This window comes from Myodes glareolus, chromosome 12, assembly GCF_982192425.1.
Source record: "Myodes glareolus chromosome 12, mMyoGla1.1, whole genome shotgun sequence".
In the NCBI taxonomy this organism is placed as follows: Eukaryota; Metazoa; Chordata; class Mammalia; order Rodentia; family Cricetidae; genus Myodes; species Myodes glareolus.
Window position 1 is genome coordinate 28884791 of NC_142037.1, and position 6000 is coordinate 28890790.

The window sequence follows — 6000 nt, forward strand, 5'->3', positions numbered from 1 at the left end:
GTCCCCCTGGTGCTGGGATTAAGAGGAGAGGCACCACGCTTAGCTAATAATCTTGGTTTTTTTTTTTTTAAAGTTTGTTATAGATTTGTTTTAAGAGTTAATGATTTTTTTTTGTTTTCTTCTTAAGAGAAAAAAATTCTTTTTGGGGGGCAGTGGTAGTGCACACCTTTAATCCCAGCACTTGGGAGGCAGAGGCAGGAGGATTTCTGTGAGTTTGAGGCTAGCCTGGTCTACAGAGTGCGTTCCAGGACAGTCAAAGCTACATAGTGAGATCCTGTGTCAAAAACAAACAAACAAAAAACAGACAGACAGACACAGACACAGACACACACACACACACACACACACACACACACACACACACAGAGAGAGAGAGAGAGAGAGAGAGAGAGAGAGATTTCCTTTTCTCTATTTAGAGGCTAATTTTTCTGCCTCAGAGAGGACAATTCGTCTATTATCAAGACTCGTCTATAAAAATGTTCCTCATGTATGTGTGATCTAACAACAAATCCTACATAAGGCAAACAATTGGCACTCAAAATCATTATTTATCTACAAACAACAACTAATTGTTCTATCATTATTATGATAGAACCGCCAAGATTTAACAGAAAGCAAATACAATCTTAGCTGGTGACCAAGGAGTTACACTTGCACCCTGTCCTTTTCCTGCTAAATCTCTGGAGCCATAATAAATACAGTGGCAGGATAGAGCATCTGGCCTCGTTTTACACATTGCTGCCCACTTTGAAAAAAAATCTTACTGTGGAGTCTTTGGAAAAGCATTATTGTTTAATAGCTATTTAGAGGTGGAGACTTCAGAAACTCCTCAAGGGCCAACGAATTAGCTGCTACGGAGTTTGATGTTCAAAAATTGAAACGGAAATACCAATTCATCATTGGAAGACTTTTGATTCATCCAATGCAAGGGGAGTAACCCATGAAAATGAACAAGACAGATGTATTCTAAAGAGCAAGGATGGTGTCCCATTGGAAGTGGAAAGGCCCAGTAAGGCCCTGCGGGAAATTTAATGGCAGCCGGTGTATTTGGAGGTAACTGGCAGGGAGTAAAAAGGAGCAAAATTAGAAGAAAGGGGGCCAAGTGAGGGAGAGAATTTTCATTAAGTAGAAACCGGAAAATTATAGAACAGAGTTAGAAGAGGAGAGTGAGAACTGGGGGTAGGGAAGAACGGGGCGGGGGAGAGGTAGTGAGTAAGAAAGGAGGAAGAGAGAGGGGGAGTGGAGATGGGGGAGGAAGGTAGAGGTCGGAGAGAAGTGGAAATAAGAAAACCAGGTTAAGCAGGTCGTACAGCAGGAATAAAGACACCCCTAAGGATGACAATTGGGACGCGGTGGCAGAGGCACCTTTTCCCGGTGCAATGAAACCACAGCGTCGGGTCAAGGGAGGAGCGCCAGCTACACGGTGGTGTAGTTGCTTAGGGGTACCGGGGTAGGGAGATTGTGCCATCACTCCAGCATTTAGCCAAGCGTGGTACTGTGGGGCTCTGCCAGGCATTTCTCTAAGATGGAGTTTTTGTAAGATACGGGACGCGAGTGGAAGGAGGAGTGGCTGGAGATGGTCCTTCCTTCCCTTGAGCTGGTGCTAGAGAGGGACGCGGCTTTCCCAGACGAGCAGGCTCCCCGAAATTGAAGAAATCTACACCTTCAAGGATTGCTCTGGATTTGTCAAAGTCAGGAACCAAGAACTGAGTTGAAGCAGTTTTCCCTAGGTCTACTTTCTCTGGCCATTCACCCACCACCCGCCTCCCTCTAACCCTCTAACCCTCGTTTTAAGGTCTCTATCGTCACTTCCTCAATATTGCTCCACATTTGGCTGGGAAAAGACGCGAACAAAAATGCGCACAGTGTCACGGAGCCTGGGGTGACTAAGACCCTCCACTGTGTGTTTTCCATAGGGGTACTGAGAACAATCAAGTTGGGGGCACATATAACTTTGAGTGGAGAGCTTGTCAATCGATCTACCATTGTCCTACATCACCTCTAAATGTACAGTTCTCTTCTTTCCTTTCCGTGGGAGCAGGCTACTACCGAACCATTTTGAATGGACAGTATTCCGGGTTCTCACGCATGGCAGTAGTAAACTTGAAAAATGGGTCCTAGGCTTCCTAGGAGTTTCTCCGTTTAGATGGCGATGGCGAGGTCTTAAGTACCGCAAGCGACTCCGGAGAGGGCTCGTAAAGCAGTAGGCACAATGCCCTCTCTCCTTGTGGCCCCAGGTCATCCGGCCCTTGGGATTTCTTCCTCTGTGGAGTCTCTCAGGCGCTAAGCACAATGGCCCAGGCCTGTCACCAGAGTGACCTTGGTTGGAACCTAAGGGTAGCCCGAGCTCCCTAGCCCACCGACTCTGTACGTGAGGAAGCGGACCCGCTAGTATTCCCTAACCTTGGCACATTCGATTGCCACTTTCCCCACCCAAGTGACTTGGGCCGCCACGGGCCAGAAACGCAATCCGAGCAATCCAGCCTCGGATTTTCCACGGAGAGCTAAGTGGTTAACCCATTTGCGGGGAACCTCCAAACCTAGCGGAAGGGCCTGCTCTGAGCCACTTAGGGCCGCCTGGCCACCCGACTTGCCTTGACAGCTCAAGCCCACTGTGGGAAGGTCAAACGAACCCCAGGAGCCCGGGGGCAAGCAACGCAGTTTACAGGCTCCAGGGTCACGCTCCCTGCTGGCTGCGTCCCTGGACCCAGGCGCCTCGAGGGGAGACTTTCTCTAAAGTCCCTTAGTGACTAGACCAAGCCTCTCTTGAGGCCGACTTTGGGCATATTTCTCCTATCTTTCTCCTACTTCTACCGGGAGTGAGAAAAACAACCCAAACAAGGATACAAGAGATGTTTGTAAGCGGCCTGGCGCTGCATAACAAGGATAGATTTGACAACATTAATGATATTAACTTCTCTCACTAGGGGACATTTATGTGTGCTGGGCAGTGGGGTCCCCCCACTTTGCACCCTCCCCATTAAAAGGGTATCACTTTCTGATCCTCTCTAAGCCTAACTGGTGGCGAGTTTCACAAGGGCTCCTTGGGACACTTGGGGACCCGCGGGAACAGGCTGGGTGGTGCGCGCCTTTCCACCTGTAAACTGACACTCGACAAGGCCTCCTCTCCCAGCGGCTCCCCGCACTCCCTCCCCGGGCTGCAGCGGTTTTCTTTTAGCGGGCTGCCTGGATCTTGGTTCTCCCTGGCGCTCAACTCTGGGCTTTCCTACCCTCCGCCCAAGCCTGACGCCGCTGGGTTTATTGACTTTAGATCTGCTCGGGGGCCTTTATCACCGGGGATCCGGGCGTCATGCGGCGCCCCCGCCTCCTACCCCCCTCCCATCTCCTTTCAAGCCTTTCTAGAAAGCTCCCTCAGTTTCCTTGACAGAACCCACAGAAAAGCTATCCAAATTTCCGAGACTGCTGAGAACCCCCCCCCCCCCCGGGCCTAAAGACATCACGGGTTTGTCCCCCACACCGCACTTTCGATCCAGATAAAGCAGGTGAAAGTGCCCGTCCCCCATTATTGGGATAATTGCTCGAATCTCCACTTAGCGTTGTGTTTAGACAATTGGAGATTGATGGCTGTAGCCCCGAACCCCTTTCTCTGGGCAGTTCTCAGCTCCGAACCTCCCCAGACTTCACGGGTGCCAAACAGGATTTCCCTCCCGGTGCAAACAGAACTAGGCAGAAAGCCGTTGGAAATGGGTATTTGATTGGCCCCGAGAGACACAACCGAGACCAAGAACAGCTCATGAATATTTCTTCCGTGCCAATCACAGAAAGCCGTCTTTAAGATCCTCTTAAATTTGATCCAAAATTACAAAAATCTCGTTCAGAACACGTTCCTAGAAGAACGAAACGGATGACAATAAGCCCGTAAAAAATAACTTATAAATGGAACGTTCAAATACTGTTTACCCTAGACTGATTTATTAAAATAAAGATAGCAGAAATGAACCACTTGAGACGTCTAAGCCGCAAGACCAACAATGTGGACAACGAAGCCGAGTGACCAGAATTCATAGAATTTTTGAAGTATAGTAGTACAAAAAGTACAGTAGTAACTTTTTCCTTCAGTCCATATAGATACTCTTTTTTTTTTTTTTAAAAATTCTTTTCCCCAGCTAATCTGAGGATTTCCTTTAGTTTTGGAGAGTTTGCGGGGAATGAGAATAAGAGGAAATGTGAGGTGTTGGGGATGCCTACTAGGAGAAGATGTGAGTTTCCAGGCAGCTTTTGAATTTACTGCTGGTCGTGGGTGCTAGCTGCTGGGGAGGGGCTAGACTTACTGCCGAGGAATATGATCCCACGCTCTGCTTTGCTCAGGCAATGCGTCCTGCACCAGTGCAGGGGAACCTAGACACTTTCTAGCAAATCCTACCCAACGTCAGAAGAACACCAAAGGCAGCAGTATAAAAAATGCTCAAATGTCTGTTGTCAACCTTTGAGCGAGGGGAGGAGGTCTGGACAGCCTTAAGTTGCCTGTCGGTGCTGTTTGCGGCTCTTCCAAGGTCCTCCGATTTCATTTTTCTAAGCCGGGTCCTCACAGTACTGCCTCCTTTTTCTTGACTCCTTTTCTTTTGGATTGAGCCCTCTCCTCAGCTTTTCTGCTACAAACAGCGCTCAAGACCCACCACCTCGGTCTTGAGAAGCAGGAGACGGAAGTTTGACTTAGCTGCAAAAGTACACACAGCCCAAGGCTCCCCCCCCCCCAACTCGGCGCATAGTGAACAGGAAGAGAAAACATGCTTGCTTCCATACACCTGCAGGACCCACTTCTATCCCAATGAAGACCGACCCCAGAATCAGTAAAATTCAAACCCACGCGGTGGTTGACTGACCCTTGGCCTGATTGAGCAAAGAAAAGGGAGTGCAAATTCAGAAAGACCCATTTGCGACTAATCCAATACAATCAGTGGGGAACTCTGGCATGATTGGGAAGGGCTTGCCTGAGTTCGCCACGGTGGTCCTTAAGAAGACTCAGGTAGCAGCCATGGGGGACCCCCGGAAAGGCTGTAAAATCTGGTGCTGGAGGGAGCAAAGGCCCAGTGACACCTGCTTGGGTCTGCTTGGCTTCTGTAATCAGCCCTCCGGCCTTCACTCCCTCGATTTTTCCTAGGGAAACCCACCATCCCATCAGTTTCTGGCAGTGAACCAGGAAAGAGAGAAGCTAAAATGCCAGCCAATTGTAAGAAAGAATAACAGCGATAGAAGGAGAGAGAGAGAGAGAGAGAGAGAGAGAGAGAGAGAGAGAGAGAGAGAGCAGGAAGCTGCTTCAGCAGGTTGTCCTTGAAACAAGCCTTTCTTTCCCATCTAGGCGAAAAGCTGAAGAACTCCTACCCCACTAAGCCTGGGTGGGTGCCCAGGGCTGAAGCAAAGCCTTTTCTTCCCTCCTTTCCCAGGTTCCTCACCACCACGCACAGTACTCCAGTGGCTTCCATCCCTCAACTGCTCCTCCGGGCCTTCCCTGGCAGGAGGGCCACTTGGAGGTGACTCACCCAGGAATAGAAGCTCTTCCAGGCTTATTGAAGGCCAGTTTCCAGGGACAGATCAGTCTCAGGGGCCCAGAGATTCCAGCCTGTTTCAGCCGGGTGGGAGGGAGACGTTGTGAGCTACATCTCCCGGCTCCCTCTGCTCCCAGCTTTCCTCTCAGAATTAGATAACAGCAAAAATAGATAAGAGAAGTGATTCATTAATTCAGCGAGTCCCGTGGCTGGCTTTTTCTTGTTGGTACGTGTGGAAGTGGAAGGAAGCTTGGCGGGCATAGAGTTCTGACTGGATTTTTTTTTTTTTAATAACAAGTCTACATTCAAGAGGTTCTGCTCAGGCTGTCCAAGGTCACTCCGAAGGACTCTACACAGATGGAACACACCCCGGGTATCACCATGCACAGTGAGAATGCTCCTCCTTCAACCTCCTGTTACACCCCAGACTTGCCCTTAGAAAGTGGTCCTTCTCCAAACACCTAGTATGGCAGTGAAAAACAGTGGATGTTTT

At 49.3% G+C, this 6000-nt stretch overlaps 1 protein-coding gene across 3 annotated transcripts in view; it reads right to left on the bottom strand.

Annotated features, from left to right (window-relative positions):
- Window positions 1-5782, bottom strand: part of Gata4 (GATA binding protein 4) — a 68874-nt gene extending 63092 nt beyond the window's left edge. Inside the window, exon 1 of one of the 3 annotated variants that reach the window (XM_085698635.2) lies at window positions 5502-5782. The gene's annotated coding sequence lies outside the window, so the exon portion shown is untranslated. The other 2 variants (XM_048421941.3, XM_085698637.2) reach the window with 2 other exon arrangements.
- Window positions 5783-6000: the final 218 nt, after the last annotated feature.